Source organism: Micropterus salmoides, unplaced genomic scaffold (genome assembly GCF_014851395.1).
Source record: "Micropterus salmoides isolate LMB-PRFRI ecotype aquatic unplaced genomic scaffold, ASM1485139v1 Ms_hic_scaffold_20, whole genome shotgun sequence".
In the NCBI taxonomy this organism is placed as follows: domain Eukaryota; kingdom Metazoa; phylum Chordata; class Actinopteri; order Centrarchiformes; family Centrarchidae; genus Micropterus; species Micropterus salmoides.
Window position 1 is genome coordinate 29,412,869 of NW_024041151.1, and position 25,571 is coordinate 29,438,439.

Sequence of the window (25,571 nt, forward strand, 5' to 3'; positions counted from 1 at the left end):
AGGACTCGTTTATTTTATTTTTTCAGACAAATGCCACCAATCTCAAACTCAGTGGGGTGAACTGCGGTCTCCAGCAGGGCTCATTGTACAAACAATCCAGTTTAGGAGAGTTGCAAAGCCAGCTGCGCAGCAGTTTAATGCTGGCTTGTTTTGTTGTTTGTGATAGAACCCTTTTGAAACACATTATTATTATGTTTATTTCTGGGAAAGGAGTACTAGTTTTACAAGACCTTGTAGTTATGATGTAATGTTTTATAGCATTATCTTAAATATTTTCTTCAAAATGTCCCCTATCTTTAGGGTAAGGCTGAAGTGGCTGGTCCTCCTGCTCTTGTTCTGGCTCACTGTCACTGACTGCGTCACCTCAACCTGGTCTTGGCTGCTTGGGGTGAGTTGTCTCTGACTGGTTTGGCCTGAAAAATGTATTATATTGTATAATACATTGTAGGTATTGTGTGTATTAATTAATTATCTAGGGATACAAATAGCCATTTACCAGCTTAGCTTACTGCAATAAATCATAGGCTGACTAGCAACCTGGTTGAGACGTTAAATAATACATATTCAAGTTCAAAATACACATATGCCTTCTCTTAAAATTAGCTTACAGAATGATTATTCATACCCATTAGCTAGCTTGCTCCTAAGGTTAGGCTACCAGCTAATTGAGGGAAGCAGTGTAGATGATGATGAGGCATGCTGAACCCATACCGATGTAAAGATACTGCTGCTAGGAGGAGGCTTAGGCTGGGGAGCTTTACTAAAAAATCCAAAAGAATCTTATTTGGGGAGCTTTCAACCCTCTCCTCCTGTTCTTTTGCAGGCATGCAAACTGGCAAGGGGTAAAAAAAGGTGAGAAGGATATGCAAGCAGATAAACACAAAGACGGTGTCAGAGGGGTCTGTTCAAGCTTACATGTTTGTATGTAAAACTTGCAATTGTGTACTGCAACAAGAAAAAGATACCGACACGCAAGGGCATCACTTTGTGTTGAAAAGCGGTGGGGACATAAGGGCTCAGATTAGGGGTGTGACGATACACTGAGCTCACGAGAGGAGATGATACCCGATATTGGTGACATGAGAACAAGACAAGAAGAGTTTAACACTACTTTATAGAAAACAATTAATGCTGAACAACTTGGGCTTTAAACACTTATGCATTCTGGTGAACTTTTCTGCACCAATTTATTGAGGAAATGTCTTTATTTATATAAAAGAAAACACAAAATTCAGGTGATAGGTGACAATTTAGAATATACAAATATAGTGTAATATAACGCAGCAAGTGTTTGTCTATGTGTGCAATGGACTGGCAACCTGTCTAGGGTGTACCCCGCCTTTCGCCCGATGTCAGCTGGGACTGATGTCGGCTGGGAACCATATTAGAGCAGAGACACACAGTCCTAAACAAACCAAAGATGTCTCTGAGCGAGGGGGACAAAGACAGCAAGGGTGTCTGTATATTTTTCTCTCACTTCTTTGCGGCGGACTGTTAACCGTTTGTGTAGCAACACTGACTAGACACTGACCGACAACATTTATATCTAAATGTTTTGATTAAAATTTTGCTAGGGACAATTCAGTAGTCACTGACTATCTGTGACCAATGTGTGCTCTCTCTCTCACTCTAAACGCAAGCATGTTGAGTAGCAGTGGTGGGTCACGTCACATAAACTTCAAACAAAATGCAGCAATATTATTGCCAGTAGCCTCCAGTTCTTCTAAGACCTGCTACATATTTATTTATGGTTTATTTTTATTAGGGACCAATACATCTAACATAGATAATCTGAAAACAGCAATCCAATGTGTGTACCATAGTGTTTTTAGCAGCTGCTAATTTGCAACACCTGTCCCTAGAAGGGCTTTTAAAGAAATAAAACATTAAAACAGTGATGAAAGAAAATACAATACGATACATTACAGTATAACACAAGATAAAATGAGGTAAAATTATTAAATCAAAATGCAATGAAAAACATTTATTACTAAATACAGTACACTAGATGTGAGTACACGTTTCTGAAATAACCAGGACTTGGCCTCTCTAAAAGTGGTGAAGTTTGCAGCAGTTTTCAAGTGTTAGGTAGCAAGTTCCAAGACTTTGCTCCTTTCACAGAAAAGGCCGTCTGAGCAAAAAAACTTTTGCAAAATGAAACTTTACAATCACCACTTGAAGCTGCTCTGGTGGCTCTGCTGCAACTCTGTAGTTTCTTAATGTACTTACAGAGAGGCTGAGGAGCAAGTCCATTTAAACATTTAAATACAAGCTTTGTGGTTTGCAAAACTTAAAATCTTGTATTTGCTTAAAATGCGACAGTGACTTGCTTTTTGTCCAGAGTTTTCAAGGCTTGATTGTAAAGACACTCTAGATTTAATCACAGACTGATTGGCCTGGGACTAGGTAGTTAAACCATAAGACAGATGAGAAAGTATCATTGAATTTAATATAGGACAATATTCCCAGTGTGTATCAAATCAAATGTGATTACAAAATATTGCATTAATATTATAGTATGTTATTACTCCAATAATTAAAGATTGTTTAAAAATATTAATTATTTTCTTGTTGTCTCTGATATTAAATTGTGATTTGGCAAACAAATCAAATTAGGAGATAATGCTGTGATGTTTCATAATTTATTGCTTATTAAATATAGCTGTGTTCTCTTCTTCATGTTTACCTGAGGAAGTGGTTGCAACATTACATCAGTCACATCCAGATGAAATAAGAGTACTTTGTCTTTTTTGTGTGTGCATAATTTGGTCTGTCAATTCAATTCAAATAAGCTTTATTGGCATGAATGTGTAATAACAATATTGCCAAAGCATCATACATACAACATAAGAACAATCAACCCCATGCATTTCATTAAACAAGTAATTAAAGCGTATGTGTGTTTGTGTTTAAAAAAACAAAGAAATATTTAAATTATAAATAAATAAAATAAATGAATAAAACAGCGTGTGTTAAAAAAATAAAATAAAATAAAATAAAACAGTAAGTGTGTGTGTGTTGTGTGTGTGTTAAAAAATAAAAATATATTAAAAATAAAATTAAAATAAATAAAACAGTAAGCGTGTGTGTTTGTGTGTTAAAAAATATATATAAAAAATAAAATATAAATAAAATAAATAAATGAAACAGTAATGTGTGTGTGTGTGTGTGTGTGTGTGTGTGTGTATTAATAGACAAAAACAATAAAAAAAATAATTAACTGATTAAAAAATAATAATAAAATAAAAAATCAGTGTCAAATGTAAAAGCAAAACAATTACTAAAATATCAAATGATCAAAATAATAAGATTTTGATAATCTGTACAATTATTTATCAGTCTGAGGTTCCACTGGTTGTCTTTACTTCGTGGCATGAGGAGACATATTTTGCAGCAATTATTTCACATTTGGTCATTTCTCCCAGTAAACAGTATGAATGTATGAATTCGAATTCGGGGTATATTTGGGAAATGTTTGCAAAGTGTTTTTGTCTTAGTGTTTTATATTTAGGGCATGAGGTTAGAAAGTGCAGCTCTGTCTCTACCTGTCCTCTGTCACACTTCTTGTGGTAGCCAGCTCTGTCTGTGGTGACCCTTTTCTATGGCCAGGCTGTGTTCACTTAGTCTGTATGTTGTCAACATTTTTCTTAGTTTGGGACATTTTATTGTACTCAGGTAATTTGCCAGTGTGAATTCTCTTTTTAGGGTCAGATAACATTGTAATTTACTTTGTGTTTTGGTCATTTCTTTCCAGTATTCAATATATTTGTCTTTCTGCTTGCTGATAATTTTGTTTGGTCTGCTTTAGTTGGTATTGCTGTCCTGAGGCTGTTGGGGACTTATTACTGCAGAGAGCCTCGGGACCAACTGGCTGAGGGGACTCTTCTCTGGTTTCAGCTCCTGGTATGTTAGGGCTTTGTGATGATATGTCTGGGGGTTAACTGATTTTAAGTGATTGTAAAATTTAAGTGATCTTTTCTGTTTTTTTAGTAGGAGGTGGTATTGGTTGAGCTCTGCTCTGCACAGGTTATTTGGTGTTTTTCTCTGCATCTGCAGGATGCTCTTACAGAACTCAGTATGGAAAGATTCTATGATTATTTTGTCCCATTTGTCAAATTCATTATTAAGTTTTGGCCCCCAGATTTCGCTACTATAAAGAATTATTGGTTCTAGTACAAATTGGAAAATTTTAAGCCAGATTTCAATTGGAATATATATTTGAATGTTTCTTTTTAATGCACAGAAAGCTCTCCTTGCTTTGTCCCTCAGATCTTTCATGGCCATGTTGAAGTTCCCTGTGTATGTAATATTGAGGCCAAGGTAAGGGTAGTTTTTTGTGTTGTAATTTAGTGGTGTCTAAATAGAAATTGTGTGTAACCTGATTTCTGTATTTTTTTTTTTTTACGAAAGATCATTACCTTAGTCTTTGCTGTGTTTACTGTCAGGGCCCAGGTCTGACAGAATCTCTCTCTCTGCAGGAGATTAAGGTGCTGCTGCAAACCTTCTTTAGTAGGTGAGAGCAACACTTCATCGTCATCATCATTCGTCATCTGCATACAGCAGACCTCTGATCTCTGTGTCGTTCAGGAGGAGGCCAGGTGCTGTGGAACTCTGTAATTGGTTTGCTAATTCATTGATATATAGATTGAAGAGAATTTGACTGAGATTGCATCCCTGCCTCACTCCCCCCAGGGTAAATATATGGTCCGTTGTGCGGCAATTTAGCAAAAAAATAATTTGGAATATATGCAGAATATTGTGGTTATTGTCGTTTATTAATGATGTTGCAGAATATTTTCCCCAGGTTACTGGATACACATATTCCTCTGTAGTTATTTGGGTCATATATATCTTCGGATTTATGAATTGGGGTTATTAAACCTTTGTTCCAGATGTCTGGAAAAGTTCTAGTTGCTAGAATAGTATTGAATAGTTTTAGTATAGCCAATCTGATTTTATGGTCTGAGTATTGTATCGTTGAGGATTCCATCAATAACACAAACCTTTTTTCCTTTCTGGGACTGGATGACTTCAGTTAATTCTTGTTCTGTTACCGGGTAATCTAGAGGGTTTTGGTTGTTTTTTATCACTCCAGAGTTTTCCATTTTGTGAATATCTTGTACTGATCATCATTTTTTGTAATATTACTGTATAATTCACTAAAGTGATTAATCCAAGTATTTCCATCTTGGATCGCCAAGTCATCCTGCTGGGTTTTGTTTAGGTTGTTCCATTTCTCCCAGAATTGGTTGGACTCTAAGGATTCCTCAATTTCACAGAGCTGGTTCTTGCTGTGTTGTTCTTTCTTAGTTTTTAGGGTGTACTTGTATTGTTTCAGAGTGGCCTCATATTGACAGGGTATGTTGTGGTTATCTGGGTCCCTATGCCTTTCATTTGATAATTTCCTTAGTGTCAAACCATTTGTTGTTGTTCATTTGTTGAGGTTTTAGTTTGGAGGCTTTCAAATTAGACAATGAAGCCAAATAATGAAATATTGAATTGATTTTGTCCACAGCAGAATTTACACCAGAATTATTCTGGGGAAATGTTTCAGTTAGAAATAAATCATGTATGTTTTGATTTTCCAGTGCCTTTTGGTATGCCCCCATGCTGTCTGGGATACATCTGTATAGGCATGTGCTGTTAAACAGTTCACAGGCACTAGGGGCCCCAGACTTAGACTGAGCCCTTTTCAGATAGATGGTGACTTTGCTGTGATCTGAGAGGGGTGTGAGAGGGCTGACTGTGAAAGCTCTAAGAGACATTGGATCTAGATCTGTAATGAAATAATCTACCCTACTACCGCCAAGAGCTGAGCTGTAAGTCTAGCGACCCAGAGAGTCCCCTCGTAGCCTGCCATTGACTATGTACAGACCCAGCGTACGGCAGAGCTGTAAAAGCTGAATACCGCTTGTATTAGTAAGCTTGTCAAAGCTCTTTCTAGCAGGAGATTTAGAGAAGGGGAAGCACGTGCTTCCAGGTAAGTGTTTGTCTCCCTGGGTGTTCATGTTCCTGTCTGTCTTCATCAGACTACACCAACGAGCATGACTAGTTAAATGCACACTGCTCTACACTGTTAGCTTGAATATTTACATTAAGGCAGAAAGCACAAGGAGTTTTTATCAATATATACTGTGTCTAGCTATTTATATTAAGTGTCAGCAGGGTGTTAGCCTACTGACTTCACAACCGGAGCCTGCTGCACCAACACGATCTCATTACAGGGTGTCAGATACCGATGCTTTAAGAAAGCCTGACAAAGCGTTGGTATTGGACGCCCGGGCTGGCTGCACTGTGCACCAAATTTAGCTTCAGCCATTATTCTGTTCTAAAAAGTCATGTGCATGCGTGACTGCGGTAATTAATAAATAGGCCTAAGTAGCAAAGTAGCGCGATGAATGTATCCAAATATAGTGGAGAAAAAGTAATGATTTTTCTCTAAAAATCTACTCAAGTGAGAGTAAAAGTGATGCATTAAAACTAGTGATGTGTCCTTCCATATCGAGTAATCCAGGATGATTTCTGTGAAGCACATATCGTTTGCCGTGCAATTCGAAAGGAGCAGCAAAAGCCCTCCTTAACATTTTGTGGACTTTTTTGTGGACTTTTTTGAACACAATTAGATTAGATTGGAGCCCAGCACTGTGGAAAAGTTATTTTTAAATAAAATGAATAAAATGTTGCCTGCCTGTTCTTTACAAATCCATTTTGATCATTATTAATAACTGTTGGAAGATAGACTTCCAATCTTGGAGCTAGTACTTTGGCCAGAGGTTTAGCATCATTGTTGATTAATAAGATTAGTCTAAATCAAGGGCGTCACTTTGTGTTGAAAAGTGGTGGGGACATAGGGGCTCAGATTAGGGGTGTGAAGAAACACTTAGCTTGCAAGACATCACAATACGCCATATATATATATATAAGGTTCACAAGAGCAAGACGAAAAAGATTCTTAAACAGTGTTTTAAAGATATCCATCGGGAATTTCTGATCATTAAACACTTAATTTCCTGCATTCTGGTCAAAGTTTCTGCACCAATAAGCATGTGATATTTCAAAATATATAAATAGTATATAATGAAGTGCAGTTCTCAGGCATTCTGTGTTGCCTTGAGATCTGTTTCTCCTGTGGATCAACTTTTCTCATGTAATATAATCCCTGCTGAGACACCACATATGTAGGCATGATTAGTCTTCCCTCCTCTTTTGTCATGTTCACAGGTAGACAACGGAAAACTTGGCCAAAAAGAAACTGAGTTAAGAAGTTGTTAAAGTTTACTGATTGGTGCATGCACATTTTTGGGCAATTGTATATATATATAATCAGCAGCCAGTAGCTTAAGTTACTTTTTTGGACATTGCAGATTTGTTTATTCTATATTTTAATTGCATTGCATGTTTTCTTAATGTGCAAATAAACCTTTCTAAAGGCATTTTCATTTGGTATTTAACTGCAAGCTATATTTCAGAATGTTTTTTTTTTAGCAAATTATGCTTTAAGAAAGTGATGGGGATAAAATCAGCCATTTCAAAAAGTGTCCAAAGCACCCCCAGTTTAAATGACACCTATGGTCTAAATGATTCACAATTATGTTGTGAGTTGTCAAGCTTAAGTAAAAGAGTAATCCCTTTCTTAGTGATGGGGGAAAAATACCCATTTCCAAGGACTCCTCAAACATCTCCATAAGAGGGTGTTTTCATTTTTCTTTGAAGGCTTTCTTTGTAGACAGAGGCGACTCTTAATTTCTTTTTTACTTTATCTGAGACGTTAGGACTTTGAAGGCCATCTAAAAATGTAGTTTGTTGGTAGGAGATTTTGCTTTATATAATGGCTTGAATAAATCTGCAATCTCCTGTGAATCAGATGAAATAACCCCTGAGTTTGTTGAAATACTATTAATAGCCCTATTAGACTGTAGGTTTTTTAATTTGCCAAGGTAGATTGCCAGATTTTTGTCTGTTAATAGAATGTTTGTTTCAGACGAATTAAACGGTTTTCAGCTTTAGATAGTGATAGTTCTTTGTATTGTGTTTTAAGTGTGCTTTCTAACTGATCATTTGCCTTATGTGAGCTTCCTCACAGATACACTTAATAGATTTGTGTTTGTTTTGAAAAATACATCAATATTGATGCCAACAAACTCCAAGAACTTTATATCATGTAATGATTTCGGCTGTAGCTTCCACCTATACTGACCTCTAATGAACTTGGCAATGTAAGACACTGAACAAAATTATAAACGCAACACTTTTGTTCTTGCACCCATTTATCATGAGCTGAACTCAAAGATCTAAGACTTTCTCTACGTACACAAAAGGCCTATTTCTCTCAAATACAGATCAGACAGCATGGGTATTGCACAGGTGGGCCTTAGGCTGGTCACAATAAAAGGCCACTCCAAAATGTGCAGTTCCATCACACAGCACGATGCAACAGATATCGCAAGTTTTGAGGGAGCGTGCAATTGGCATGCTGACTGCAGGAATGTCTACCAGAGCGGTTGCCTATGAATTGAATGTTCATTTCTCTACCATAAGCCGTCTCCAAAGGAGTACATCCAACTGGCCTCACAACCGCAGACCACGTGTAACCAGCCGAGGACCTCCACACCCAGCATCTTCACCTCCAAGATCGTGAGACCTGCCACCCGGACAGCTGCTGCAACAATCGGTTTGCATTACCAAAGAATTTCTGCACAAACTGTCAGGAACCGTCTCAGGGAAGCTCATGTGCATGCTCTTCATCCTCATCATGGTCTCGATCTGACTGAAACTTCGCACAGCCATTGTAGAGGAGTGGACCTACATTCTAAAGGCCACAATCAACAACCTGATCAACTATGCGAAGGAGATGTGTTGCACTGCATGAGGCAAATAGTGGTCACACCAGATAGTGACTGGTTTCCAGACCCCTCCAACTGCACATTTTCGAGTGGCCTTTTATTGTGGCCAGCCTAAGGCACACCTGTGTAATACCTATGCTGTCTGATCAGCATCTGATATGCCACACCTCTGAGGTGGATGGATTATCTCGGCAAAGGACAAGTGCTCACTAACACAGAGTTTGACATAGAGAAAGTCTTAGATCTTTGAGTTCAACTCATGATAAATGGGGGCAAAAACAAGTGTTGCGAGTTCTGACTGACTGGTAAGGAAAACTCAGCTTGTCAGTCAGAACTGAAGAAGGAAACTCAGCTAGCTAAGTCTCTTGGATGAGGGACGAAACATCTTCTAGTTTTTCTTCTACAAAGTCCAGTTGCCCTTGACCTCAACCTCCGTTGGATAAACAAGACCTGGATGACTGAGAACCTTCACAGACAACTTGTTGGCACATGTACACGGCCAAAGATGTCAAGCCCAGCAGCTTTACTCATATTCACTCTGAGTAGGACTTTTCTCATGTGATGCTAATGAAACTTAACAAAATAATTAGTGTTGTCTAAACAATGACTGTGATGAATAATCTTTCTGTAGCAAGTTTTAAGTCTGAAGTTAGATTTTTATATAAAATAACTCAAACCAATTGTCACGATTCGTGGAGGAGCAAGACACCAAGGCAGAGATAAGGTTCAGGGATTTAATCCACAACGGCAACAGGCAAAACAAGCTTACAGGCAGTTGACGTGGAAGATCCACACAGAAGACAGAACACTCCACCAGACGAACATGATTGAGTGAACACACAACAATGACCGGACACAGACTGAGAGGACAGACAAGTATATATGCACAACTGGGTTAACGAGCTGGGAGGGAGTAATACAGGTGACCGGGATCAGGATAACGAGGCAGGCAGAGAGACAGCAGGAAAACAGAGAGACAGGCAGGCAGAGACAACAGAGGGTAACACAGAGGCAGGCCAGCAGATAGACAGTTAACCCAGAATACACAAGTACACAGACCAGAAGTAAACACTAAGACACGAACTGAGACACAACAAGGACACAGGGCTGAGATGCAGAGCTAAACCTAAGAGACAAGACAGATGCTAAGTAAACTTAAAGGTGCGGATGTATAACATAGTAAATAAGGCTATGCAGAATACATGACAGGCAGGTACAAAGTGAGCTAAACAGAACCAGTAAATGAACAAGAGAATACAAAAGACTAAACAGAGAACACAAGACAAGGAACCAAAACCACAAACAGAAAACATGGACCAACTGCTAGAGTTTAAACTAAACAGGACAGAAACAGGGAGTTTAACACAAAGCGTTTAGCAACACCACAAAAAGGAACCGAACTAATGACACAGAGTGGGTAAGGACAACAAGGTAACAGAACAGACTGGACCCTTAACATACTAAATAACAGAATTGACCAAATATAACCAAAAGTCACAAAGGGCTAAACTTAAACATGGCCGACAGGCAGAATGTGACACCAATGGCTGCTAGGAAGGACGTAAATCAATCTAAAAAGTGACAGATGATTTGGGAGGTGATCAGGAGAACGGTGGGAATACGGGGTTTATAGTTCATGTGTTCGAACATGTAAAACCTCTCTAAAAGCTGAAACCCAGTTCCTGGTATCAATTATCGGTGTTGGCCAGACTGTGGGATACAGTTGGCCTGTTTGAGGCCAGAATCAATACGCAGAGGTGTTATCAGTTTATTAGCAGCGGTGGTGTGCCAGCGACTCCCCTGATAAGAGTGTAATGTAGCCGCAGTCCAAACAGCAGCTAAATTGACTGAACAAGCTGCTGTTTGTGTCTGTCGGCTGGAAGTCGGATTGTATCTGCAAAACAAAGAGCAGCAGAGAGACGGCAAAGAGAGAGAGAGGAGAGGACGGAGACTTTAATCAATGCTGCTCAGCCAGAAATAGAGGGAGGGGATACAGCCAACAGGAATGTGAGAGGTACAGGAATGAAAGGAGAAAGAGGAACAGTGAGTTTTGAATTGCTAGCCACTTAAGAAATGTGAGTCATGTGTTGATGGAATTTGTATTTTATTTTTATGATAAATAATATCATGTTGTATTACTAATTTGCAAAAAAACATACCTATAGCCTATTCCAAGTATTGAAATCAATGCAGTCTAAACAATTATTAACTCTAACATGCAGTAGAAATAGTCTTATCAACCTAACTCCAGCAGAGAGTCTTCACAAATAATGCAGGCAAGGCAGGCAAATTATCCTCTATCTAATGACCTCTGAGTGTGCTGTCTCATTCTGGTATAGGAAACAATGTAGTGAAGACCCAAATGGTCCCTTTTTTGTTCTTCATTGTACAGTTAGCAGTCTGGTATGCACAGCAAGTGTCAGCATGCATATTCAAAGTGTCAGCATGCAGATTTGAATCAGGCGGCGTTAAGTATACTGGCTTTTGGGTCAATACTCAACTGGCCTAAAAATACAGCTACCACTAGGTGGAGAAAGGGCAGCACAAAGTTGTGTGACTTGACAGTTATCAATTTAATGTGGTACACAGCGATTTGTATTTTCATCTCTATTTTTTTTTTAAATCAGTAAATTCAGTGAATTTTTGTGCCTTTTTATAAAGATTTTATTTTCATAGTTGCTCTATAGTTTTGTAATTTTAATTTACAGACCAAAAAACTTGTGCTGTTTTCTAACAGTTTGGACTTGCAGTGAATTAAGAGAGAAAACCTGCACTTAACCATTTCAAAGGCATTTTGTATTCATAGTTAGACAGATATCATGATGCATCATTATAGGACTGTCTAGCAATATACTGATTATCGCAGAATTGCTGTACCATGATAGTATCGTATTGCTAGCCATGTATGGTATAGTATCGTAAGGTACCCTGAGATTCCCACCCCTAGTTGTGAGTATCTGGAGCTTGTGTGTTGGCTCTGGGACCGTCTCGTCGCCTCTGCATGTTAGCTTCGCAGCAGCAACTGCAGTGACAGTTTGATAATCCACAGCTTAGCTAACATTAGTGAAATTACTTGCTGTGTGGTTGCACTATGTCATGGTATTTGTCATGAATTTCTCCAGAAATGCTTGCTCCACTGGAGGAATTTATTTTATGAAGTTATTTCTTTTCTGAACTATACAATATTAAATGTAATTTTTGCAAATGTAAAACTATTAACTAAACTAAAGCAGCCTCATACTCTTGTGTCACATGTGCATTTTAGTGGTAAACATGGATATAAACATCCTGTATGTACTTGTTGAGCAGTGGAAATGGCCTTTGATAACATAACATATGTATTTTAAAATTCATTACATTTCATTGAATGTGGCTTGACAAGTAATTATATTATATTTTTGATATAATTGACTAATTATTATGAATTACTTTAGATTACATTTAGCCTTCAAATTATGCAGGGGACAAGCGTACAGTCCAGTTGAGGGACAAAGACAGCTGATATAATAAAAATTTTATAAAAGGTTGACTGAGTTTTTATATATGTTAAATGTCAGTAAATAAATAATAAAAAAAAACAAAACGATTCAGAAATGTTTTCCCACATTCTCTTCCAGAGACATAAACAATACTAAGGAAATATCCATGTGTTGAAGGTAAAAATATCTCTGAAAAACATATTTGTTTTTGGGGTATTGTAACAGCAGGTTTCTAGTGTTTTTTCTGTTGGTTGACATGATGAAACAGATTTTTTTCATCTGCTGAGAAGAACAGGAAGACAGAAGCTTCTGATTCCACAGGGGATATGGATAGAAGAAGAACAAAATCCCATCAGTAGAAACTTTGCAGGTAGTTCCTCGCTGTCATTAAGAGCAGAACAGTTTGTGCAGCTCCTGGTTTATATCAACATACACATTCTGTAAAGATGCACACAGGGAGCTGAATATGAGAAAAACACAAACCAGGAAGGATGATTGTAAATAAAAAAAGTCTGTTATCACTCTGATGTCTGGAACACAAAATAAACCATATTCAGATAATATAAAGACATTAAACACTGAAAGTGAAGTTTCCCCAAATCACCTGTGACATAGACTTTTACTGTTATTTCCTTATTTAATAAAATGTATGAAATTAATTGTTCTTATGTAATTTATATGTAGCTTTGGCAATACTGTTGTTATACACTGCTCAAAAAAATAAAGGGAACACTTAAACAACACAATGTAACTCCAAGTCAATCACACTCCTGTGAAATCAAACTGTCCACTTAGGAAGCGACACTGATTGACAATCAATTTCACATGCTGTTGTGCAAATGGAATAGACAACAGGTGGAAATTATAGGCAATTAGCAAGACACCCCCAATAAAGGAGTGGTTCTGCAGGTGGTGACCACAGACCACTTCTCAGTTCCTATGCTTCCTGGCTGATGTTTTGGTCACTTTTGAATGCTGGCGGTGCTTTCACTCTAGTGGTAGCATGAGACGGAGTCTACAACCCACACAAGTGGCTCAGGTTGTGCAGCTCATCCAGGATGGCACATCAAAGCGAGCTGTGGCAAGAAAGTTTGCTGTGTCTGTCAGCGTAGTGTCCAGAGCACGGAGGCGCTACCAGGAGACAGGCCAGTACATCAGAGACAGACTCCATGAGGGTGGTATGAGGGCCCGACGTCCACAGGTGGGGGTTGTGCTTACAGCCCAACACCGTGCAGGATGTTTGGCATTTGCCAGAGAACACCAAGATTGGCAAATTCGCCACTGGCGCCCTGTGCTCTTCACAGATGAAAGCAGGTTCACACTGAGCACATGTGACAGACGTGACAGAGTCTGGAGACGACGTGGAGAACGTTCTGCTGCCTGCAACATCCTCCAGCATGACCGGTTTGGCGGTGGGTCAGTAATGGTGTGGGGTGGCATTTCTTTGGGGGGCCGCACAGCCCTCCATGTGCTCGCCAGAGGTAGCCTGACTGCCATTAGGTACCGAGATGAGATCCTCAGACCCCTTGTGAGACCATATGCTGGTGCGGTTGGCCCTGGGTTCCTCCTAATGCAAGACAATGCTAAACCTCATGTGACTGGAGTGTGTCAGCAGTTTCTGCAAGAGGAAGGCATTGATGCTATGGACCGGCCCGCCCGTTCCCCAGACCTGAATCCAGTTGAGCACATCTGGGACATCATGTCTCGCTCATGCTTTAGTTCAGGTCTGGGAGGAGATCCCTCAGGAGACCATACGCCACCTCATCAGGAGCATGCCCAGGCATTGTAGGGAGGCCACACACACTACTGAGCCTCATTTTGACTTGTTTTAAGGACATTACATCAAAGTTGGATCGGCCTGTAGTGTGGTTTTCCACTTTGATTTTGAGTGTGACTCCAAATCCAGACCTCCATGGGTTGATAAATTTGATTTCCATTGATCATTTTTGTGTGATTTTGTTGTCAGCACATTCAACTATGTAAAGAAAGGAGTATTTAAAGAGATTATTTCATTCATTCAGATCTAGGATGTGTTATTTTAGTGTTCCTTTTATTTTTTTGAGCAGTGTACATTCATGCCAATAAAGGTGAATTGACTGAGATCATGACCTAAAATAATCATAACAGTGTACACCAGAATATTACATGATATATATGTTATATAAGATGATGACAGTCTGTGGTCTGCCTGCTGTCCTACAGACTAATGGCAGAAGGCACAAAGGAGCGCCGGAAGCTTTCCATTTTGCACCTGGGTGGGATAATCTGGTGGCTGTATGAGCTGCACATCTGCCACAGCATGTTATGGAGAGGGTGAGCAGGATTATCCAGGATGGCCTTGATCTTGTCTCTCATCCTCCTCTCTGCCACCTCTGACTCCAGGCTGTCCTGTTCCAGCCCGACCACAGAGGTGGCTTTCTTTTCCAGCCTGTGGTCTGCTAGTCTCACCAGCCTTGATGCAACCACCATAGAAAAGACCAGAGCACTGGCTACTACACACGATCAGCTCTTTGATCTTGCCGATATTGATCTTAAGGTAATTGTTCTTTGTAGCGATTGCCGCCTTTAAGGAATTACTCTGTACGTCACACACACACACCTATCTGGATGAATGGCTGTGTTTAAAAAAAAACAATTATGACACATACTCACAGCTGGTGCACACAAGGAAGTGGTCAGTCCGTCCCGAATGTCTGCATCTAGCCTGCCAGCCCAGGGCAGCGCGACAGAAGTATGCCTGTTTTTAGCATGCCATAAGCGGTAACACCGGAGGTTCCAGCTTTTTGTTGCACAGCTGCAGTTACAAGAAGAGGTCTCACTGGCGTTGGTAGTTGTGCCAACTGTGTAGGGTTTGGCTGGCTGGCTGTAAAGTATAATGTATAATTTGTCAGACTGACAAAGACTGACCAGCACCCAGGCTAAATAACAGCAACTGAGCAGAGCTTTCTATGACTCCTCCTTTCCTCGTTGTCTTTGTTGATGTATCCAACAATGAAGGAGGAGCCTGAAAACATTCTAGGTGGCAGGAACCCGAGTTGAACAAGTCTGAGGTGTAGAGCTTGAAGAGGAATGACACCAGTAAGGTGCACTGCTGTTTCTTATCACAACCTCAGAGGCACAGCTCTCCACTCTGATACTGTGGCCAGCTGGTAAGGTAGTCCATGATCCAGGATGCAGATGCGTCCCCAAACGCTTTTCCTCTAGAAGGCCGGGCTGGGTGGTGTTGAAAGCACTGGAAAAGTCAAAGAACTTGACTCTCACCATGCTTCCCTGCGTCTCGAGGTGTGAGAGGGCCTTGTGTGTCATGAACATGATAGAATCATGGCTGATATGCAAACTGCAGTGGGAAAGCAGTTATCAGGGTCCTCATATATCAGGCTGATTTATGATGTGGAACATATAAAGTTACCCCATACAGAACACAAATATGTAGCCACTCACACATACTCACACCCCTCCCCCACCCCAACCCTCAGTATTCTGGCGGCGGCGGCAGGGACCGCTGCCAGCGTCTATTGATCAGACATTTAGCTGAATGTTCTCATCGAACAGCCGGTTGCTGTGGACGAGACGTACGTGGAGAGACTAGGAAACAGCCTCATACACACACACACACACACACACACACACACACAGAAGTAGTGAGAGAAAATAAATGAGACTCACGTATGAAAGCAGAAAAAGTGAACTAATAAACATGGTAACTAACTAATAATTATGTACTAATTAATTTTCAATTAACTTATACGCTGCATGGCCAAAAATATTTGGACACCCGAACGTGTCACTCCAAAATAATGGGCATTAATTTGCTGCTGTAACAGCCTCCACTCACTAGATGTTGGTGAATTTGCCAACATTAACAACAAGAGCATTATTTTGATGTTGGGTGATGAGGCCTGACCCACAGTCTGTGTTCCAGGTCATTCCTAAGGTGTTGGAATGGGTTGAGGTCAAGGCTCTGTGCAGCCCAGACAAGTTCTTCTGCACTAAAGCAGGAAAACAGTTTCTTTATGCAGCTGGCTTTGTGCATGGGGGAAAAGGAGAGGGCCAAACACAAACTGGCTCACCTAGTAGAGCATGCACCTATACAAAGGCTATGAGTTCTTATCGACGTGGCCTCTGGCCCGTGGCTCATTTGGTGCTCTCTCTCCCACATTTCCTGTCTCTCTTCGGCTGTACTATTCACAATAAAATCAAAATTGCCCCCACCTCCTCCTCTCAAAATTTGATTATTAGGGGTCCAAGCCCCAGTGGGGCCCCAGTGGGGCTTGGAACCCGCGAATGCAAGGCATCGTGGGTTCCCAGTACCAGCGGAGCTGGGAACACTATTGTATTCGTCCAGATTTTTATCATTATTCTTTCGCAGCTAATTCCAATACTGCAGCCTAGATGGTACGTGCTACAGACACGAAACTCATAGGGTAGGTCCAAACCACTGCACGTACCTCAGGCGCAAAAATCCGCACACTTCTACCTCTAGGGGGCGCAATAAGCAAGGTCAACACGTTTGGGCTTGGAACTCCCGCATTTAAATATATTTTAAACATAAATGTGTTACTTGAACATTTTTATTAGCATTTCAGCATATTAGTAATTTCTTACTAGTATACTCCAAGAGCCACTGTTAATATCTTGGGAAGCTGCTTTATGAAACCATTCTGAGAATAATACTTATTAATGCATTAAAAATATCTTGCAAAATGCCCTTTTAGTATAATAATAAAAATCAGTAAAAAAAAAAAAAATTGTATAATAATAATTGTGTGTACATTACAAAAATAACTCAGCTGTCTTTGTCCCTCAACTGGACTGTACACTTGACCCCTGCATAATTTGAAGGCTAAATGTAATCTAAAGTAATTCATAATAATTAGTCAATTATATAATAACTACATTAAAAGGTACAGGAGCATGTATCACATCTTGACCAAAATACCTTCAAATAAAAATAAAATCAGTAAAATGATGTCATATAATCAGTTGTACTGAAAAGTACACTATACACATCCCATCATTAATGTTACCCACGGGGGTCCCTCATACAGTTCGGACTCTGGGCACGGCTCAGATGACCTCACGGCAAGCCATCCCACTTCTGACACCATATTGACCTACCCAGATTTGAACACAGGTCTACAGGGTACCAAACATGCAACTTTGACAGCAACGTATGGCAGTCCAAGTGCTTACTCAACTGTAGTCAAGGTACTCCGTCACAAGCATACAGTACAAATGGTGGAATCAAACTGAAACTGAAAAATGTATCCTTATCCTTGGAGTGGAGGGTCGGTTATCTTTGACTCGTTGAATTTTCTGCAACTGCAGACACTATGGGATTTGGAGACTGCTTTATCACACAGTATCTGTGGCAGGGAAAAGGAAATATTTTGTCTATATCAAAGCAATATTACCTCTAATTAATTAACAACTATAGTCAGATTTTTTATTTTGTTTAAAGTTGCTGAAACACAATGTGACATAATGTCTAACTGTTCTGATAACGCTAACCATTTAGGCTCAGGTGAAAGGGTTTTCCACAAGGGACCCCTCCTAGTTAATGCTCAGTTCTTCCATTACAACATGATTAAAAACATTACATAAACACTACTGCACATTCAGCCAAGGAGCTGTATATGATAAAATGTTATTAAACAGGTACAACAAATAACACAAACATTCAGACCTGCTTAACAACTGTTCTGTCTACATGTCATTTCACATTAACACAGCTTCAATTTGTGAAGTACAAAAGTAGCCAATTACTTAATGTATAACAATATTTTAAATAAAATTATTTTTTCACAAGAATATTTGTTTATTTAGTCTGACCCCACTGACATGTAGTGAGAGAAAAAACAGTGATTGTGAGCAGGAGCCAGACATACCTATGAGCACGCTTGTGAGGCTCCAGCTGGTCCTTTGAGGTTTTCGTGGTCTCTGAGCCTTCTTTGAGTGAGGCAACAATCCCAGGAAGCCCTAAAAGAAAAGAAAAGCAGTTGCAAATGAGATGTAATAAATATTCAGTTAGGCCAGTACTTCCACCTAGTTTAGTTCTTCATTTGCGTTTCATTATAAGCACTGAAAAATTCTTATAGCAAATCTTTATTATTATTCTTTATTTCATTTTCTTGAGCTAAGGCAGGAAATTCAAACTCTGAGTTTAGCATTAAGTTGGTTAAAGTTCGCAAAGGGTAGGTTCAACTTTTAAAAAAGTTGAATACAGGATCTATGACCATACAAAGAGCAGTAGTGAGCAGTATCTTACATAACATTACATGCTATTATATTGTGTGGTCAGGCATTGTAGTACATAAAAACATTATTTCAAGCGTCTTATTGGTCACTGTAATAATTCCTCCTCCATGGCTGCAGTGAAGTGAAATCTCTAAAAAATCTCCTTTAGAAGATATCCACTTTTGAATAATCTAATCCAGATGCTTAGCTGATGATTCATAGTAGCTTCAGCTAAACTTTAGAATGAATTTATACAAAAAGGACAACTTGGTGATGTCTATACAGACATTATGGGCAGGAATAATAATGATTACAGTGACCAGTAACTTCCTGTAAACATGGATATGTGAGTATTAAGGTAGACTATAAAAATGTGAACATTTCGCACACAGACAGCAACATATTAGTTGCATTGATTACTCTGATAAAGACCTCACTGGTCATTTTAACAGTGCAAAAGCAGAATTGAGGGCTCATACAAACACATGCACAGGCCTGCCTTGTTAAAATCTCTGAGACTGTATATTACCGAAATTTTAGTAACATTAAAAACTGCCTTACAGCAAAAAGCAATACAAGTAATGTATATACATACATAATACAGTAATGTTAATTTACTCCCAACACTGTTTAAGGCAGACAAAAGTCGCTGTCTCGATTATGAAGCTATTAAAATGCTAACTAACGTTAGCTAACAAATATATTAATCCACATGCTAGCATTAGCTAACGCACACCAGAGCTATCCACCAAGGAAAATATTTTCAAACCCAGAGTGAGCTCAGCTTTAGTTAACTTACACAATTGTGTTGTCTTGCTAACAATAACAAACTTAACTTACCAAGAACTTGTACTTGCCAGTCACACCTCTTTAGCTCGTTTCACATTTAACTTCAGCAGGGAGCTGACAAGATATTCTTCTCGTCTGTGTTCTTTTCTTATTATGTCTGTGGTGTCCACCTTCCAAGTCTGAGTCGGTAAAGTAAAACACAGGAAACCTGAGAAACAAAATGTTCTATTTCGTATAGGCTTCGCCCTCTAAGGCTATCGCTATTGGGTTTACCCCTTCTGCGCGCTGGACGCGCTCGTCGGACTGGAGCACGCCCGGCGAGCGCTCACTCTCGGTTCGCACTGCCCGTTCTTTGCTCCTCTGCTTTGCCGTTCAGGACGAGGAGGTGTGGCGGTCCACCTGCTCTCTGGACGAAGCCCTCGATCTGCTGGTGACGGAAGAGCTGGGATTTGGATGACTCCATTCACAGGTCTCCGAGCGGCTCCGAGCTTCCCCCGTTCTGACCTCCGATGACGCCCGCCTCAACGCTACTTGGTTACCGCAGCGAGGTAAACTAACGGGGAGCTAACGCTGAGCTAACTGACAGCCACATTAGCTGCGGATAATGACATTTAGCAACCGGTTTCATAGCTGCTGGCCGACCCTCACAACAGACCTTTTCCTCTGTTGCCTGTCCCTGCCCTCCCCCCCTCGTCTGGAGAGCGGCATGGTTACGGGTTTGTTCTGCCCCACCTCTTGCCCCGGCGGCTGTGTCTGCCTCTGCCTCCCTCCCCCCACCGAGGATGCGGTACGGCAGGGGACCCACGAGGACGACTACACTACCTCGTGTGGTCCCTCCTGCCACACATTGGAGGACACCCAACAGACCCCTCTGACTGTGTGTGAAGGTCTCTCGCCACCCCCCCCCCAGGCGGCGGAGCGCGGAGGGCACTGGTGGAGCGACAGATTGACTCGCACATGCCTGCCACGCAGGGAGGTGCTCCCTCCTGCATGGTGGAGTGTGCTGGTGCCCGTGACCCTCCCTTCCCGCCAAGTGCTAAGCTCTCCTGTTCGGTGGAACACGGAGGTTGCTGCCTGCCAGGCCCCCCGACAGCCGGCATGCCCACCCTTTGAGGGGGCCCCTCCCCCATGGGTCGTGGCTGGGCCCCCGCCCGAACCGTGATGGCGGCAAGGGCAGCAGAGTGGCTTCGAAGCCCAAACTAAAGCTCTGTGGACAGGCCGTCCACATACTTTTGCCACAAAGTGTATGCATGTTTGCTTTTGCCGCAAACAAATGATTTGAAAAAAAAAAACTTGGGTCTGGTCCTGTTGGGAAGGTTCCTGAGGCAGAACATTCAAAACATCCATCCATCCATCGTCAACCGCTTTTCCTGTGTACAGGGTCGTGGGGGGCTGGAGCCTATCCCGGCTGAAATTGGGCGAAAGGCGTGGTACACCCTGGACAGGTCACCAGTCCATCGCAGGGCCACACATCGAACAACAACCACTCACATTTATACAAGGGCAATTTAGAGACACCAATTAACCTAGCCTGCATGTCTTCGGACAGTGGGAGGAAGCCAGAGCACCCGGAGAGAACCCATGCGGACACGGGGAGAACAAAATAAAAATCTTAATAAAACAATTAAGTCCTAATTTGTGTAGGATTCACGTGAATAAAATCAAATATATATTGAATATTTATTTAACATTTGTTATATTGTTATTATTATTATTGGTATTTTTATATTGTCCAGCCCTATTTATAATCTGTGTTTTAATTAAGTGATTTCATATTTAATTGTTCAAAGTGATTGACAGTTGGCTTAGCAAGTGTCAAATATTCAGATTAAATAAATACATAATACAGATACATGGCTTTATTTTGTTGTTTTCACTCACTGCACTAGAGTCAAAGTCCAATATTTGTAAAGGCTCAAAATCTTCTTATGTGTTTAAAATACCTGTCCACATAGTGATAGTTAGATCTGGACTCCTCAGAGAGGACTGTCAGCTACATCAACAAAAGGTGACATCGACTTCAACATGAGCTCAGGAGAAGGGCAACAGCCAGTGGAGATAATCATAAGACTTGTACAACTGCAACACAACACTGACAGGAAAAAGACTGATTCCTGAGAGAAGATCTCCTCTGTAGGTAATGGAGAAAGACAGACAGAGAGAGAGAGAGAGAGAGAGAGACGCATGTAGATAGTTAGTAAGAGGAGATAAATCAGAGTGAGACAGTTGTGGGCAGCATGTGGAATGATGGAGAGGAAACTAATGGTCAAATTCCCTTCAGCTCAGTGTGTGTTTGTGTGTGTGTGTATGTGTGTGTGTGTGTGTGACCCCTCAGGTCAGATCTATAATGGAAGACCCTCTCCTCCATCTCACTGTTCTGCCCTTTACACCGCTACTGACACACACACAAACACACACACACCTAAAAAAAAAGAAAAGTGTGCACCTACACAGACTGCAATCACAGTAGATCACAGACAAACATACAAAACAACATAAATAAATAATACAATAAATTAAAAGTACTGCATCAGTCCTGGCAGTCTATATGCAGTTATAATTTAACCAGGAAAGTGCCTCACCGAGACTAAACTTGTCTTTTACAGGGGTGTGATGGCCAGTATCTCAGTAAACCTTTAAGCACTTATTTAATGTCGTTATTTGTTTAACACAAGAGGTTATGTCCTAGCTATCGTGTTATTCATAAGGACGTGTGTTGTGGTTTATTGGCAAATACCAGGCCAATTGTGAGGTTACTACTCAAAATGGCGACTGCATGTATATGGAAAGCATAATAGCAAACACAGTGCCTTAAAAGTGGTTAAATGAGTTGAATGTAATTGTGGTGAATACAGTGCTGAATATAGTGGTAAAATTAGTCTGCCTGCTCAAAAAGAAATGTTTGGTTATGTTCGTAAAACCAAATGACACAACCACAATGAGTTAAGGTCACACTTTAATCAGCGGCGTGGGGTAAATGTCGTGTGTTTGGTGTGTTTAGAGGGCAATTATCTAATGCATTGTGCTATTACAGTGCAGGGTATAATTTTACACAAAATTGAATCATACTTTAAAGATGTGCACTATCTGTTATCAATACACATGCTGAAAGTTGCATTTACGAGACTCTCTCTCTCACTCACTCAGTCACTCTCTCTCACCCCAAATAGCATACATAGCCCGCTGCTTATAGTGCAGGTTAGGAATAAAAGCAGCATTCACAAGCTCAATTAGAAGACGATTGAAGACATTTGCATAGTAGCAGTGGTGCATGTATCAAATAGGCCTAGATACTTCTTAATGCTTGTCCAAAATCATTGAAGACTAACAACCGAGTACCCGACCAACAGAGTAACGTTATAGACAATTATTCAGGTAGCCTGGCCCAGTGCCCTGTGGCAGGTGCTGTCTGTGGTGCTCATTATCTATGCGTACACAACCGCAGTAAAAAAAATGAGGTTACTTCAACTAACTATTCATTTGCAGCTAAATCCAGGCAAGCAAAGCAAAACAAACAATATAACCACATTAAAAATCGCACAAATAGCTGCAGCTCAGTTAAGTTCAGAGAGAGAAGGAGGTGACATTTCACTCACCCTATTTGAAAAGGAAGGCCATTCTCCTGTCTTTTATGGTGGCGAAGTGGTCAATAGCCAAGTTATAGAATTTCCCACTGGCTTTTACGTTCTTCGCAACAACAGAGTCAAGTGAAGTTTGGAGCTACCAGCTAGCCACTCTGTATGGATATAGTTTTCCTCATTGAACGTCCGAAACCCCTTTTTCCTTCTCCAGGCCAGCTCCAGTTTTGGCATTGGTCTTCCGTCAGATTTAATCTTAAATTGCTGCTGTAGTGGCAGTTTAGTAAAACTATTTATTATAACTAAAAACTCCAAATCTCCACCCTCCATAACTGCACCAGCTAAAGTTGCTAACAGCTCCCATTATTTCATCTGAATGACATTCGCATGCTGTGATTTGATTGGCGTGAAGCCAGACAGCGGCTGGCCTCCCTTGGCATCATCCTGACTTATCACAGTTAGGCAGTGGCATGACAGTGGCCTCATCTGATTGGTTAATCATTTAACTTTTTTTCACAAAGGGATGCCAACTCTGCCTGGCCTCCTCGCGTACAGTCTATGAGTCAGACTGAAGGCAAGTCTACGGTGGTGCAATATAGTGTTTCACAACACGTCCAACGCATAGCATTTAGAGGGGTGCTGTTTCACTTATTGTAAGATAGTGAGAAATGGGGAACAGATGACAGCAACAGCACAAAAGATTTATCAAAACTATAAACATTGTGTTTTTATTGAAATGATAAATAGATTCTGATAAAAACAGGGGAAGCCTGGCTTCCCTTGGCTGCTGGGAGAAAACGCCACTGACTTTAATACAGCTTTTGGGAAAGCTTGTGTGTTAAGGGAGGTAAAAGTGAGTGTAAGATGTACACTCACCTAAAGGATTATTAGGAACCTGTTCAATTTCTCATTAATGCAATTATCTAATCAACCAATCACATGGCAGTTGCTTCAATGCATTTAGGGGTGTGGTCCTGGTCAAGACAATCTCCTGAACTCCAAACTGAATGTCAGAATGGGAAAGAAAGGTGATTCACAGTATTTCACAATCTGCTCAGTTACTGGGATTTTCACGCACAACCATTTCTAGGGTTTACAAAGATTGGTGTGAAAAGGGAAAAACATCCAGTATGCGGCAGTCCTGTGGGGGAAAATGCCTTGTTGATGCTAGAGGTCAGAGGAGAATGGGCCGACTGATTCAAGCTGATAGAAGAGCAACTTTGACTGAATTAACCACTCGTTACAACCGAGGTATGCAGAAAAGCATTTGTGAAGCCGCAACACGCACAACCTTGAGGCGGATGGGCTACAACAGCAGAAGACCCCAGCGGGTACCACTCATCTCCACTACAAATAGGAAAAAGAGGCTACAATTTGCAAGAGTTCACCAAAATTGGACAGTTGAAGACTGGAAAAATGTTGCCTGGTCTGATGAGTCTCGATTTCTGTTGAGACATTCAGATGGTATATATAGTGAAAGTTGACCTGTAAACACTAAAAGCATTTGTTTGGGTTGTCGAAGATATATTGAATTTCAAGTAAGAGATTTGTTGTGAATTTGTTCTGAGTAGCAGAAATTTGCCAACTTGAGTGAAATATTCACACTATAAAAAAAAAAAAAAAAAAGAGTAAAGTGTCAAATGCTATCATTTATGATCATTTATTTGGTTTATCCTGATAAAAGGCAAACTCAACTGAATTCTTATATTGCTTGTAAGGAGTGTAATTTTGTTTTGCCTTTAGCCGGACTGTAAGGAAAGTCCATGAGGAGACACTAATGCATGTGCATTTATTATTTTACTGGTACCATGAAAGTGTTGGTTTGGAACCAAGAGATATTGGAATCTGAAGTGAATGTGTGTTACGTTGACGTAGGTTTAGTAGCTTTAGTATAGCTTTAGCACAGATGTTTCTAGCAACTGTGCTGTGAACTAGCTACGAGAATGGGACTACACAGAACGCCATATGTTAACACTGACATGTTTGATATCAGAAGAATGTTTGGGCAGAATAAATCCTCCTGCCATAAAGTTAAGACCAGCTCAATGTGTGTGTCTCGTCTATTCTTTATCGCAGATCGAAGGAAGTACTGCCACCCTGGCTGTCAAGTTAGGGAGGCAACATCAGCAGCACATCATTATGAGAGCCAGCCAGTCATCGTGGCTGAAGGATCAAAAAATGTCTTTTTAGGCTGAAGACTTTTCTTGAGCGCTTACAATCCTTTCTTGAGCTTCAATGCAGTAAACATATTTTAAACAGTTAATTTGACTCGCTCGACATTGCATTGTTTTGTGATGTGACTATTGCGCAAGGGCACATTGCAATGACGATGCTGAAACGATATATTGTGCAGCCCTAACCTGGACACATCATCATTAGTTTTAAGCCATTATGGCAGTGAAATTAATTTAAAAGCAGTTACTAGCGATATTTAAATTTTTATAGCGCCTTTCACAGGACCCAAGGACACTTTACACATAACTACAGAGAACAGACAATAGACAGACAATAAAAGTCATTCAGGGTTGAATGCTTTTGTGAAGAGGTGCGTTTTTAGGAGTTGATTGTAAGTGTCCAGAGAGGGACCATTTCGGATCTCTGTGGGGATGGAGTTCCAGAGGGTGGGTGCTGCGACGCTGAAGGCT

General features: G+C 40.5%; 1 protein-coding gene across 3 annotated transcripts in view; it reads right to left on the reverse strand.

Annotated features, from left to right (window-relative positions):
• dcc (DCC netrin 1 receptor) overlaps nucleotides 1–23,282 on the reverse strand; it is a 318,930-nt gene extending 295,648 nt beyond the window's left edge. For all 3 annotated transcript variants that reach the window (XM_038733764.1, XM_038733762.1, XM_038733763.1), the window contains exon 1: nucleotides 22,945–23,282. The gene's annotated coding sequence lies outside the window, so the exon portion shown is untranslated. The remainder of the gene's footprint in view (nucleotides 1–22,944) is intronic.
• Nucleotides 23,283–25,571: the final 2,289 nt, after the last annotated feature.